This window comes from Hemitrygon akajei, unplaced genomic scaffold (genome assembly GCF_048418815.1).
Source record: "Hemitrygon akajei unplaced genomic scaffold, sHemAka1.3 Scf000037, whole genome shotgun sequence".
NCBI lineage: Eukaryota > Metazoa > Chordata > Chondrichthyes > Myliobatiformes > Dasyatidae > Hemitrygon > Hemitrygon akajei.
Window position 1 is genome coordinate 6,288,512 of NW_027331923.1, and position 15,452 is coordinate 6,303,963.

Sequence of the window (15,452 nt, forward strand, 5' to 3'; positions counted from 1 at the left end):
CCTGAGTAAATACTGATGCAAAAAACTGTTTAAGATCTCCACCATCTCGTGAGGCTCCACACATAGACGACCACTCTGATCTTCTAGGGGACCAATTCTGTCCCTTACTATCCATTTACTCTCAATATATTTGTAGAAATCCTTTGGGTTTTCCCTTCACATTATCTGCCAAAGCCACCTCATGTCTTTTTGCCTTCCTGATTTCCTTCTTTAGTATTTTCTTACATTTTCTATACTCTTCAAGTAACTCATTTGTTCTTTGTTGCCTATACCTGCTATACACCTCTCCCTTTTTCTTAACCAGATCGCCAATATGCCTTGAAAACCAAGGTTCCCGAGGCCTGTTAACTTTGCCTTTAATCCTGGCAGGAACATGCAAACTCTGCACTCTCAAAATTTCGCCTTTGAAGGCCTTCCACTTACTGAACACATCCTCGCCAGAAAAAAACTTATCCCAATCCACTCTTCCTAGATCATTTTTCATTTCCACAAAATTGGCCCTTCTCCAATTTAGAACCTCAACTTGAGGACCAGACCTATCCTGATCCATAATTAACTTGAAACTAATGACATTATGGTCACTGGACCCAAAATGTTCGCCTACACATACTTCTGTCACCCGACCTGTCTGGTTTCCTAATAGGAGATCAAGTATTGCATCCTCTCTCGTAGGTACCTCTATATATTGATTTAGAAAACTTTCCTGAAAACATTTCACAAACTCCAAGCCATCTAGTCTTTTTACAGTTTGGGAGTCCCAGTCAATATGAGGAAAGGTAAAATCCCCTACTATTACAACTTCCTGTTTCTTACATCGGTCTACTATCTTTATACAGGTTTGCTCCTCCAATTCTCTCTGACTATTGGGCGGTCTATAATACACCCCTATTAGTGTGGTCACACCATTCCCGTTCCTCAGCTACACGCATATGACCCCTGTAGACAAGCCCTCCGGGCTGTCCTGTCTACACACAGCTGTGATATTTTCCCTGACTAGTAATGCCACTCCTCCCCCTTTCATCCCTCCCCCTCTATCACGTCTGAAACAACAAATAATTCTATCATGTATAAACCTTAGGTGGGAGGTTATCTTTTTGTATTAATGTATTAAAAATAAATTATAAATTCTATCAATGTGAATTACAAATTCTCTTACTGAAGGAATCATATTCAAAATAGTATCCAACAAATCAGATTCTTGCATATATGGGAACTTAGATAATTATTTTTTGTAAAAAAAAGTCTAACCTGAAGATATTACAGTAAGTGTGTATGAGAGAGAGAATATTTGCTAATTAACTCTTCAAAAGTCATCAATCAACCATGACAAAATAAATGATAATAAAAATAAATAAATCTGCAAAAAAAAAGCAGATCCCCTTAATCACTAAAAATTAAACAAGTTTGGGAGAGAGAACTTAATATGACCTTTGTTAATGAAGATGGTCAATTCTTCTTTAATATGTGCCAATCAGTGTTTAATTCAATTTAAAATTGTTCACTGTTAACAAAGGAGAGACCACCCAAAATATTTCCTAACATAGACAATTATTGCGATAGGTGTAAAACTGAAGTAGCCACTTTTTCACATATGTTTTGGTAATGTTCTTCATCAAAATCTTTCTGGAAATCTTTATTTTCTACAATTTCTAAAGCTCTGAAAATTAATTTACAACCTAATGTACAAACCTTTGATTTCTGTCTATACATGCAGTCCTCGCATGACCTTTATCCTCCTCCACCTCACTATCTGCTCTAACATTCTGGTTCCCCTCCCTCTGCAAATCTTTTTTACCCCCCCCCCCACCCCACAAGCAGCACTAACAAATCTACCCGCAAGGATGTTAGTTCCTCTCCAGTTCAGGGGCAAACCGTCCCGTCGGAACAGGCCCCACCTTCCCAGGAACAAAGCCCAATTGTCCAGAAACATGAAGCCCTCCCTCCTGGCTTTTCCCCAGCAGGCTTGGTGCCCTTTTTGGGACCGGCCTCAATGCACCACTTTGTGAGCCGGTTCGAGTGCGCTGGGAAGTGGGTCGCCACATACCCCACCCCCCAGAACCGGCGATACACCCCCCGATGTCCACAGTCTGGGCCGGACTCTGTTTGGGAGGTCTGCCTCTGCGCCGCAGTGCAGGAATCTCGACCGGTTGCGCCACGTTCACATGGGCCGGTTTGAGTCAGTCCACCGAGAAAACCTCCTCTCTCCCCCCAATGTCCAGCACGAACGTGGACCCGTTGTTCCTGATCACATTAAACGGCCCCTTGTAGGGCCGCAGTAGCGGTGCCCGATGTCCGCCCTGTCGTACAAAAACAAACTTACAGTTTCGCAGGTCTTTGGGTACGCAGGTCGGGTTCTGCCCATGCTGCGAAGTGGGTATGGGGGCCAGGTTGCCGAGCCTCTTGCATAGTCTGCTCAGGACTGCTGCAGGTTCTTCCTCTTGCCCCCTTGGGGCTGGTATGAACTCCCCGGGGACGACCAGGGGCTGCGCCGTACACCAACTCGGCCGACGAGGTGCGCAGATCTTCTTTGGGCGCCGTGCGGATTCCAAGCAGGACCCAGGGAAGCTAGTCCACCCAGTTAGGCCCTTTGAGGCGGGCCATGAGAGCCCCTGTCTGAGGAGTCAAGGGCCAGGGGTCTCTCTGCTCTCGGTCCAGCGTAAAACCCTTGGGGAGACATTAGATGTCCATCCACTTTCGTCGAGTCAAACCACGGGAAAGGTTCGTGTCGGCCACCCGACTGCGCCTGAGGCCCAGCGGCCTTTCCCCGATCCCTGGGGCCGCGCTGCCTGAGTCTCCCCCCCCATCCCCAGGTCCCCGCTGCCCGAGTCTCCCCCCGATCCCCAGCGCTGCTCGAGTCTCCCACCCCCGATCCCCGGGGCCCCGCTGCCCGATTCTCCCCCCGATCCCCGGGGCCCCGCTGCCCGATTCTCCCCCCGATCCCCGGGGCCCCACCGCCCGAGTCTCCCCCCGATCCCCGAGGCCGCGCTGTCCGAGTCTCCCCCCGATCCCCGGGGCCGGGCTGCCCGAGTCACCCCCCGATCCCCGGGGCCCCGCCGCCCGAGTCTCGCCCCGATCCCCGGGGCCCCGCCGCCCGAGTCTCCCCCCGATCCCCGGGGCCCCGCCGCCCGAGTCTTCCCCCGATACCCGGGGCCCCATTGATTAACACAGTCCAATCTCGCCCCATGAATATAACAGCAAAGAGATAATGCTGAGGCTTTATAAGACACGAGTCAGGCCACACTTAGAGTATTGTCAACAGTGTTGGGCCCCACATCTCAGACAGGATGTGTTGTCATTGGAGAGAGTCCAGAGGAGGTTCAGAAGGATGATTTCAGGAATGTGGGGTTAAAATATGAGGAGCACTTGGCAGCTTTGACCCTGTGCTCACTAGAACTCAGAAAAATGCGGGGCATCTCATTGAAACCTACCGAATGTTGAAAGGACTGGATAAGGTGGATGTGGAGAAGGTATTTCCTGTGGTGGGGCACAGCCACAAAGTAGAGGGGCCACCTTTTCAAACAGAGGGAAGCAGCTTATTTTTTTTATTAGCCAAGGTGTATTGGATCTGTGGAATGCTCTGCCACAGACTGCGGTGGAGGCCGAGTGTGTGGGTATATTCAAGGCGGCAGTTGATCGTTTCCTGATCGGTCAGGGCATCAAAGGATATGGCGGGAGGTCAGATATCTGGAATTGAGTGCGATCTGGGATCAGCCTTGATGGAAAGGTGGCTGACTCAATGGGCTGAATGGCCTAATTCTGTTCCTATGCCTTATGGACTTATGAACACAAGCCCCCTCAATCATGATGAATCTCCTCTGCACTCTTCCAGCACAAAACATTCTTTGTACAGAATGCTAAGCGGAACAGAATGCAACTTTTCAAAAACGTTGTCAAGTCAGGCAGCATCTGTTGAGGGGAATAGAGTCGATGTTTGGGACAGAACTGCTCCCTTACGGCACTAACACAGTCCCTTTGGCCCAACCTTTCCATGCTGTCCTCCTGTCCATTTAAACTAATTCCTCTGCCTGTCTTTGACACAGAACACAGAAATCTACAGCACATTACAGGCTCTTCAGCCCACAATGTTGTACCGACCATGTAACCTACTCTAGAGACTGCCTAGGATTTCCTGATCGTATATCCCTCTATGTTTCTAAGCTCCATGAACCTATCTAAGAGTCTCTTAAAATATCCTATTGTATCCACCTCCACCATCGCTGCAGGCAGTGCATTCCATGCACCCACCACTCTCTGTGTAAGAAACTTACCCCTGACATTCCCTCAGTACCGACTTCCCAGCAGCTTAAAACTACGTCCCCTCGTGTTAGTCACTTCAAGCCTGGGAAAATGCCTCTGGCTATCCACATGGTCAAAGCCTCTCATCATCTTATTACAATTACTTATGTACAGGTTAGGAGAAATATAGCTTCAACATCACCTCACAGCTCTTGAGCTCAATCCCACGGTTGATGAAGGCCATCACACCAGACATTTTCCTAACAACACTGCCAACTTCCACAGCAGCTTTGAATGTCGTATGGACATGGACCCCAAGATCTCTCTGACCCTCCACACTGCCAAGAGTCTCACCATTAATATGATATTCTGTGTTCAAATTTGACCTGCAGAAATGAACCTCATCATCTGTGTTGAACTCCCTCTGCCACTTCCCAGTTCTGCATCCGAGGCGAGGAAATAGATTGCTGAGCCTCTGGCTAGGATCATTATGTCCTCATTGTCCAGGAAAATGGTACCGGAGGATTGGAGGGAGGCGAATGTTGTCAACTTGTTCAAAAAGGGTAGTAGGGATAGTCTGGATAATTATAGACCATTGAGCCTTACATCTGTGGTGGGAAAGCTGTTGGAAAAGATTCACAAAGATAGGATCTATTGGCATTTAGAGAATCATGGTCTAATCAGTGACAGTCAGCATGGCTTTCTGAAGGGCAGATCGTGTCTAACAAGCCTGATCTTTTAGGAGGTGACCAGGCAGATAGATGAGGGTTGTGCAGTGGATGTAATCTACATGGATTTTAGTAATGCATTTGATAAGGTTACACACAGTAGGCTTATTCAGAAAGACAGAAGGCATGGGATCCAGGGATGTTTGACCAGGTGGATTCAGAATTGGCTTGCCTGCAGAAAGCAGAGAGTTGTGCTGGAGGGAGTTCATTCAGATTGGAGGGTTGTGACTAGTGGTGTCCCACGAGGATCAGTTCTGGGACACCTACTTTTCGTGATTTTTATTAACAACCTGGATGTGGGGGTAGAAGGATGGGTTGGCAAGTTTGCAGAAGACACAAAGGTTGGTGGTGTTGTGGATATTGCAGAGTATTATCAAAGATTGCAGAGAGACATTGATAGGATGCAGGAGTGGGCTGAAAAGTGGCAGATAGAGTTCAACCTGGAGAAGGGTGAGGTGATACACTTTGGAAGGACAAACTCCAAGGCAGAGTACAAAGTAAATGGCAGGATACTTGGAAGTGTGGAGGAGCAGAGGGACCTGGGGCTACATGTCCACAGATCCCTGAAAGTGGCCTCACAGGTAGACAGAGTAGTTAAGAAAGCTTATGGGGTGTTATCTTTCATAAGTCGAGGGACAGAGTTTAAGAGTCGCGATGTAATGTTGCAGCTCTATGAAACTCTTGTTGGACCACACTTGGGAGTACTCTGTCCAGTTCTGGTCACCTCACTATAAGAAGGATGTGGAAGCATTGGAAAGGGTACAGAGTAGATTCACCAGAATGCTGCCTGGTTTAGAGTGTGTGGATTATGATCAGAGATTAAGGGAGCTAGGGCTTTACTCTCTGGAGAGGAGGATGATGAGTGGAGAAATGATAGAGGTATAGTTGATATTAAGGGGAACGGATAGAGTGGACAGCCAGCGCCTCTTCCCCAGGGCACCACTGCTCAATACAAGAGGACATGGCTTTAAGGTAAGGGGAGGGAAGTTCAAGGGGGATATTAGAGTAAGATTTTATACTCAGAGAGTAGTTGGTGCGTGGAATGCACTGCCCGAGTCAGTGGTGGAGGCAGATACACTAGTGAAGTTTAAGAGACTGTTAGACAGGTATATGGAGGAATTTAACCTTAGGGAGGCAGAGTTTAAGGGTCGGCACAACATTGTGGGCCGAACGGCCTGTACCGTGCTGTATGGTTCTATGTTCTATCTATTTCTCGCTGGAATCTCTCTTTTAATTTAATTTTTTATTGAAGGCACGACACAGTACAGAAAACGTAATGCATTACATTTTCCTCCATTTTGTTTTTATACCTTACCCCTGAACAACACTACGACGTCATCAGTGGGGCCTTCTGGGAGTTGTAGTCATTGTCCTCGCTCGCTCCCTGTCGAAGCATGTTTCGTCAGCCACCACAGACGTCACCGAAACAGACCCACCGAGGCGCGAAGGGGAATCACACCCGTCCTTGTGGGCGCCGAGGCCGGCGACACCGACAGAAGCTCTCGCTGAACTCCGCCATGGCGATGGAGCGGAAGAGGAGGGGCTGATCATGGGCCGATTTCCACCAGCCTATCGTAGCTCAGACTTAACACTGACCCCTGCTGTCATTGGCTGGAGTGCATGCCGCTCAAATCGGAACTCAGAGGGTGATTAGTTTATGTGAACGTCAGTCAGCCTTCCTGTCTTTATGAGTTTGGATTTGGATTTATAACGGGACAGGAAGCAAATTGGGAGAAATGTGAGTTTTTATGTGATGGTGCATCAGTCTCCGAGTGACATTATTAACAATAAAAGGGCAAAGGCCGTGGTGAGGAAGTAGGTGATTTACTGGAGGTTATATGGGGATAATATCGGAAGGGATTTCAAACTTGGAATTGTTTGGGACATGATTTAGAAAATGGGGGGATTTGTGGGGATCATAACATTCCAGTGTTGATTAATGAGGGCAAAATGGTTGTTACTGAAACAGGGAAGGTTGTGTTACTGGCTGGGTCATTTGCTGAGATTCATAATCAGGATAATTTAAGTGAAGAAGTTAAACAATGTAGGAATATGTTTTTCAGTGAATACCCTGATGTGCTGGAAGTCAGCTGTAGCAATGATACTATCACTGATGGAGAGATTTCTTTGTATGGATTTAAGAAGCCTATTAATAATGCAGGTCAGGTGTCCCCAGGAAAGAGTGATATTTGAAATTGTAATTGTATATAATTCTCTTCTGTGAAAATATTAAATGTTTGAGTCGGGCATCTACTTTCCTCATGGAAAATGGAAATAGTAGTGCCTATTCTAAAACTTGGCAGATCCCCATTTGATCCTTCGAGTTAAGGGCCGATATCGTGAATGTCTCAGTTATGTAATCTTATGGAATGTATGGAATGAAGCGCTTGAGTTATATTTTGGAAAGAGTGGTGATAAAGTGTTTTATTAGAGTGGATTTTGGAAGGGTGAAATGACATTAGCTTCAGTTTTAGGTTATGAAGATGATATTCGGAAATGACAATTAAATAATGATGTTGTAATAGCAGTATTTCTTGATACTGAAAAGGGAAATGATATGGAAAATGGACTTTTGATTAAATTAGGAGTGAGGGGGACATTGTATAATTTTTCTGAGTTTTTTTTGGATGGACTGTCCAAGTACCGGTCGGCATGTTATGTTTGTGTTTCTATGAGATAGAGAATGGGATCCCACAGGGCAGTATTTGTAGCCCTTTATTATTTAATATTATGATTAATGATATTTTCTCTGAGATGGGAAAATGGGATACCCTGAGTAAATCACAATATACAGATGACGTAGCTTTATAGATTAGAGGTATTAATTGCAATTTACAATTAATAGGTCAAACAGTGGGCAGATTGATGAGGATTTTAAGCTTTCAGTCGTTAAAACACATTACGTGGTTTACAAATAACATTAATAAACTTGCACTTGATTTTAAATTATATGATTAATATCTTGTGGAAGTGTCAGTGGTAAGATTTCTCAGTATGTGGATGGATAATAAGCTGACATGGAAGCACCTATCGGTAAAATAATTGATAAATGTAAAGGAGCTTTAAATCTCCTCAGACATCTATGTGGGTATTCTTGGGTGCAACATGAAAATCTTTGTTGACCAATTATATTTGTTTAATTTGATCTGTTCTTGATTATGTCTGTGTGGCTTATGGATCAGCTTCACCTTCAAATTAAAAATGTTTGTATGTGATACAATTGCAGACTTAAAGATTGTGTTCTGGTGTGGTAATGTTGTCTCCTGTTTTGGATAAACTGATTGCAATGGCAGAATTGCCCTCAAAGTAACAGAGGTTCAAGTTGATGTCAACATACTGGATTAATTTGCGGGGGCAAGGAAATGATCATCCTGTTAAAGGTGTGCTGGATGACGGTTGGGGACATCACATGAAGAGTGTTTTTTGTTTTGGGTGGCTGGGTTCTTACCACGCTGGGAATATGGGTGTATTTGATGATACAATATGTCCCACTGTAGCTTTCTCTGTAACCCCACCTTGTTTTTTCCAATGATTTCAGTTGATTTTATGTTACACGATCCGATTTGGTTCTGCCTGAGAGTCTGTTGGTTCATCAGTATATTAATGAAAGTTATTATCATACAGTAACCATTTTTACAGATGAATCAAAAGATAAGTTAACTGGGGATGTTGGTGTGGCTGTTTTTGTGTGCCTGAATTGCAGGTAATAATAAAGAAATGACTTATAGCCGTTTATCAGCAAAGGAAGCCGAATTCTTTGCCAACAGTTTAGGCTTACAGTGGGTGGAGGAAATCGGTCCTTATAATTTGCTCAGAATACATTTCAGTTTTGATGAGTCTTAAACAGGTCATTCTGGCAGTAGGTCAGATTGACTTTTGGAAACTTGTCAAACGGTATTTCATATATAAAGTTTGATTTATATGTCTGCACATTATGGGCCCTGCACATCACACTGTTGAGGGAAATGATGATATTGACTGTTTAGCACCAAAAGCTGTTAAATGTTAAGCTGTGGATATAGACCTTCCACTTAGCAAATTAGAAGCTAAAGGGTTGGTAGTGTTAAGAATTGGGGGCTTATGGCAAGATGTAGGATAATGAACATAAGGACAGACACCTTTCCAGAATACATAAACCTGTTGGGTTTATAGAAGAAGGGCTTAAAACAAGGGAAGGAATGATATTGACATGACACAGAAGTGCCCACACTATGCTTAATTATGCCTTGTAACTAACTGGAAAACTTCATTCTGTGTCGTGTACATTTTGTCATTATGAAACTGTCAAAACACATACTATTTCAATGTGAAGCGTACAAGGCTGAAGAAAAATCAAATGCAGTCTTCAGTACAATCTTTGCTAGGGTAGATAGTTTTCAGATAAAAACTATTAAATTATGGGACTGACTTTAAATAAATTCACAGATTGAGCTGGAAAAGGCATGTAATAATTGTGTTAAACCTAAGGAAATGACATATAGGGTAGCAAAGGTGAGTGGGATGTTGGATTATTGGGATGCACTTAAAATCCAACAAAAGGCAACGAAAAAAGCCATAAGAATGGTAAAGACGAAATATGAGGGCAAACTGGCCAATAATATAAATCAGGATACTAAAAGTTTAGTTTTCAGTTAGATGGAGAGTGAAAGGGAGATGAGAGTTGATACTGGACCATTGGAAAATGATGCTGGTGAAGTAGTAATGGGGGACAAAGAAATGGCAGTTGAACTTAATGAAGAATCTTCACTGTCTTTTCCGGTCAGCACCGCCCCCACTTGTCCCATTTAACCTGTCTCATTGTCCCATTAACCCCCGCAGCTGCTGCTGAATCCCCGGTGTTTCTGTTCGGTTGACGGATGCGGTGAACGAGTTAAAATTAATCGATCGACAATTCTCATCTCATGTTTATTTCACTCCATAGAACCATAGAACACTACAGCACAGAAAACAGGCCATTTGGCGCTTCTAGTCTGTGCGGAAACTTTATTCCGCTCGTCCCATTGACCTGCACCCACTCCGTAACCCTCCAGACCTCTCCCATCCATGTATCTATCCAATTTATTCTTAAATCTTAAGAGTGAGCCCGCATTTACCACGTCAGATGGCAGCTCATTCCACACTCCCACCACTCTCTGAGTGAAGTTCCACCTAATGTTCCCCCTAAAGCTTTCCCCTTTCACCCTAAAACCATGTCCTCCCGTATTTATCGTTCCTAATCTAAATGGAAAGAACCTACTCGCATTTACTGTCTATATCCCCCATAATTTTGTAAACCTCTATCAAATCTCCCCTCATCCTTCTATGCTCCAAGGAATAAAGTCCTAACCTGTTCAATCTTTCCCTGTAACTCAACTCCTGAAGACCTGGCAACATCCTAGTAAATCTCTGCACTCTTTCAATCTCTCCAACCTCTCCATGGATACCTCATGTCTGAACTTTCTGAACTAACCTCCCATGTGGGACCTTGTCAAAGGCCTTACTAACGTTCACGTAGACAACATCTACAGCTTTTCCTTCACCTACTTTGTTGGTAACCTCCTCGAAAAACTCTACAACATTCATTAAACATGATCTACCATGCACAAAGCCATACTGACTGTCCTTAATCAGCCCTTGGCTGTCCAAATACTTGGAAATCCGATCTCTGTGAACATCTTACAATAATTTACCTACTACTGATGTCAGGCTCACTGGCCTTTAGTTACCTGGTTTTCTATTGGAGCCTTTTTTAAACAATGGAATAACATGAACTACCCTCCAATCCTCCGGCACTGCACCCGTGGCTGAGCACATTTTAAATATTTCTGTCAGGGCCCCTGCAATTTCTACTCTAGTCTCTCTCAAGGTCCGAGGAAATATCAAGTCAGGCCCGGGGGATTTATCTACCTTTATGCACTTTAAGGCAGCAAGCACCTCCTCCTCTTTAATCTACAAATCTTCCATGACACTACTGCTTGTTTCCCTTCCTTCCATTTACACTATGCCAGTTTCCTGAGTAAATACTGATACAAAAAAACTGTTTAAGATCTCCCCCATCTCGTAAGGCTCCACACATAGACGACCACTCTGATCTTCTAGGGGACCAATTTTGTCCCTTACTATCCTTTTACTCATAATATACTTGGAGAAACCCTTCGGGTTTACCTTCACATTATCTGCCAAAGCCACCTCATGTCTTCTTTTTTTCCTTCCTGATTTCCTTCTTTAGTATTTTCTTATGTTTTCTATACTCATTTGCTTTTTGTTGCCTCTACCTGCTATACACCTCTCTCTTTTTCTTAACGAGATCACCAGTATCCCCTGAAAACCAATGTTCCCTATGCCTGTTAACTTTGCCTTTAATTCTGGCAGGAAGATGCAAACTGCACTCTCAAAATTTCACATTTGGAGGCATTCCACTTACTAAACACATCCTTGCCAGAAAAAAAAACTTATCCCAATCCACTCTTCCTAGATCCATTTTCATTTCCACAAAATTGGCCCTTCTCCAATTTAGAACCTCAACTCGAGGACCAGACCCATCCTTATCCATAATTAATGTGAAACTAATGATATTATGGTCACTGGACCCAAAATGTTCGCCTACACATACTTCTGTCACCTGACTGTCTGGTTTCCTAATAGGAGATCAAGTATTGCATCCTCTCTCGTAGGTACCTCTATATATTGATTTAGAAAACTTTCCTGAAAACATTTCACAAACTCCAAGCCATCTAGCCCTTTTACAGTTTCGGAGTCCCAGTCAATATGAGGGAAGTTAAAATCCCCTACTATTACAACTTCCTGTTTCTTACATCGGTCTACTATCTTTATACAGGTTTGCTCCTCCAATTCTCTCTGACTATTGGGCGGTCTATAATACACTCCTATTAGTGTGGTCACACCTTTCCCGTTCCTCAGCTCCACCCATATGACCTCTGTAGACAAGCCCTCCGGTCTGTCCTGTCTACGCACAGCTGTGATATTTTCCCTGACTAGTAATGCCACTCCTCCCCCTCTATCACATCTGAAACAACGAATATTTCTATCATGTATAAACCTCTTACTAAAGGATTCTTATTCAAAACAGTATCCAACAAATCAGATTAATATATGTAAACTTAGAAAAGTATTTTTGTAAAAAATATCTAACCTGAAGATATTGCAGAAAGTGTGTATGAGAGAGAGAATATTTGCTAATTAACTCTTCAAAAGTCATCAATCGACCATCACAAAATAAATGAAAATAAAAATAAATAAATGCAAAAATACTGATCCCCTTAATCACTAAAAATTAAACAAGATTGGGAGAGAGAACTTAATATGACCTTTGTTAATGAAGATAGTCAATTCTTCTTTGATATGTGCCAATCAGTGTTTAATTCAATTTAAAATTGTTCACTTTTACTATTTAACTAAGGAGAGACTATCCAAAATATTTCCTAACATAGACAATTATTGCGATAGGTGTAAAACTGAAGTAGCCACTTTTTCACATATGTTCTGGTCATGTTCTTCATCAAAATCTTTTTAGAAATCTTTGTTTTCCACAATTTCTAAAGTTCTGAAAATAAATTTACAACCTAATGTACAAACCTTTGATTTCTGTCTATACATGCAGTCCTCGCATGACCTTTATCCTCCTCCACCTCACTATCTGCTCTAACACTCTGGTTCCCCTCCCTCTGCAAATCTTTTTAACACCCCCTCCCACCCCCCGAGCAGCACTGGCAAATCTACCCGCAAGGATGTTAGTCCCCCTCCAGTTCAGGGGCAAACCGTCCCGTCGGAACAGGCCCCACCTTCCCGGGAACAAAGCCCAATTGTCCAGAAACATGAAGCCCTCCTCCTGCACCATCTCCTTAGCCACGTATTTGGCTGCACTCTCCGCACATTTACATTTACAGGGACTTTACTCCTGACGCCGGTCCCGGGACCCGACCCGTTTACAGACCCGGAGCGGAACCGGAGCAGATTCTCAGCCACTGGTTTTCATCCCAGGTCATGAAGAAAGGATAAAGTTTCCCCGTGAATTTATTCCCAGTGAAGGTGTGGAGATGGGACTTGGTCTCCGCGTTGTAAAATGAAACTGTCCCGGACTCGTAACTGAGATAAACTCCCACCCTCCCGGGGATGGGACCGGCAGGGAGACCGAACTCGGGGGAGGGGAGATCACGGTCCACGTCATAATCCCGATATAACACGTCACCACGTCGCCCGATGATCCAAAATCCGGTCTCCGGACTCGGACTGACCAATCCCTTCCTCTCCACAGACTCTGCGGCGACTCCCAGACACCAGTCCCGATTCCCCGTCACCTCCACCTCCCAGTAATGTCTTCCCGATGTGAATCCCTCCGATCCCAGCACACATTCCCAGTATGTGAATCTCTTCCCGGTGTCAGGGAGATTCCTCTCGGTCCAGGTCCATCTCACACTCTTCCGATCCTCAGACACCTCGAGACACGGACTCGCCGTTTCCACATCCAGGGTGACAGAGACTGGGGGGAGAAGCAGAGAATTAGAGAGTCCCCGGGGATCGGGGGGAGACTCGGGCAGCGCGGCCCCGGGGATCGGGGGGAGACTCGGGCAGCGCGGCCCCGGGGATCGGGGGGGAGACTCGGACAGCGCGGCCCCGGGGATCGGGGGGAGACTCGGACAGCGCGGCCCCGGGGATCGGGGGGAGACTCGGGCGGCGCGGCCCCGGGGATCGGGGGGAGACTCGGGCAGCGCGGCCCCGAGGATCGGGGGGAGACTCGGGCAGCGCGGCCCCGAGGATCGGGGGGAGACTCGGGCAGCGCGGCCCCGGGGATCGGGGGGAGAATCGGGCAGCGCGGCCCCGGGGATCGGGGGGAGACTCGGGCAGCGCGGCCCCGGGGATCGGGGGGAGACTCGGACAGCGGGGCCCCGGGGATCGGGGGGAGACTCGGGCGGCGCGGCCCCGGGGATCGGGGGGAGACTCGGGCGGCGCGGCCCCGGGGATCGGGGGGAGACTCGGGCGGCGCGGCCCCGGGGATCGGGGGGAGACTCGGGCGGCGCGGCCCCTGGGATCGGGGGGAGACTCGCGCAGCGCGGCCCCGGGGATCGGGGGGAGACTCGGGCGGCGCGGCCCCGGGGATCGGGGGGAGACTCGGGCGGCGCGGCCCCGGGGATCGGGGGGAGACTCGGACAGCGCGGCCCCGGGGATCGGGGGGAGACTCGGACAGCGCGGCCCCGGGGATCGGGGGGAGACTCGGACAGCGCGGCCCCGGGGATCGGGGGGAGACTCGGACAGCGCGGCCCCGGGGATCGGGGGGAGACTCGGACAGCGCGGCCCCGGGGATCGGGGGGAGACTCGGACAGCGCGGCCCCGGGGATCGGGGGGAGACTCGGACAGCGCGGCCCCGGGGATCGGGGGGAGACTCGGACAGCGCGGCCCCGGGGATCGGGGGGAGACTCGGGCAGCGCGGCCCCGGGGATCGGGGGGAGACTCGGACAGCGCGGCCCCGGGGATCGGGGGGAGACTCGGGCAGCGCGGCCCCGGGGATCGGGGGGAGACTCGGACAGCGCGGCCCCGGGGATCGGGGGGAGACTCGGGCAGCGCGGCCCCGGGGATCGGGGGGAGACTCGGGCAGCGCGGCCCCGGGGATCGGGGGGAGACTCGGGCAGCGCGGCCCCGGGGATCGGGAGCGGGGGGAGACTCGGGCAGCGCGGACCCGGGGATCGGGTGGCGGGGGGGGGAAGACTCGGACAGCGCGGCCCCGGGGATCGGGGGGAGACTCGGGCAGCGCGGCTCCGGGGATCGGGGGGAGACTCGGGCAGCGCGGCCCCGGGGATCGGGGGGAGACTCGGGCAGCGCGGCCCCGGGGATCGGGGGGAGACTCGGGCAGCGCGGCCCCGGGGATCGGGGGGAGACTCGGACAGCGCGGCCCCGGGGATCGGGGGGAGACTCGGACAGCGCGGCCCCGGGGATCGGGGGGAGACTCGGGCAGCGCGGCTCCGGGGATCGGGGGGAAGACTCGGGCGGCGCGGCCCCGGGGATTGGGGGGGGGGGGAGGAGACTCGGGCGGCGCGGCCCCGGGGACCGGGGGGAGACTCGGGCAGCGCGGCCCCGGGGATCGGGGGGAGACTCGGGCAGCCGCTGTCTCGCCTTCTTTATAACTACATCAGCATGCTGGGATCCTCTGAGAGCTTGACACCCAGGAACTTTGAACTGCTCACTCTCTCCACTTCTGATCCTCCATGAGGATTGGTATGTGCTCCCTCGTCTTACCCTTCCTGAAGCCCACAATCAGCTCTTTCATCTTCCCTCAAGTACAGAAATAAGTAGGGGAGATAGACAGCAGAAACGAGTGCGGGAAAAGGGTGGATTAAGATGGAAAGGGGGTGAGTGAATGGATTTAAACAGGAGGTCACAGAGGCTCTTCGGCCCAACTTGTTCCTGCCGACCAGCTTGCTTTAATGAGCTCGTCCCATGTGCCCATTATTCCTTTCCACCTTCTTACCCACGGTCTTGCCAAGATGTATTTGA

General features: G+C 48.2%; 1 protein-coding gene across 1 annotated transcript in view; it reads left to right on the top strand.

The window, feature by feature from the left end:
- The first annotated feature begins 6,677 nt into the window (after window positions 1-6,677).
- The window catches only part of LOC140720184 (uncharacterized), a 94,983-nt gene continuing 86,208 nt past the window's right edge, over window positions 6,678-15,452 (top strand). The window contains exon 1 of the mRNA XM_073035066.1: window positions 6,678-6,702. The gene's annotated coding sequence lies outside the window, so the exon portion shown is untranslated. The remainder of the gene's footprint in view (window positions 6,703-15,452) is intronic.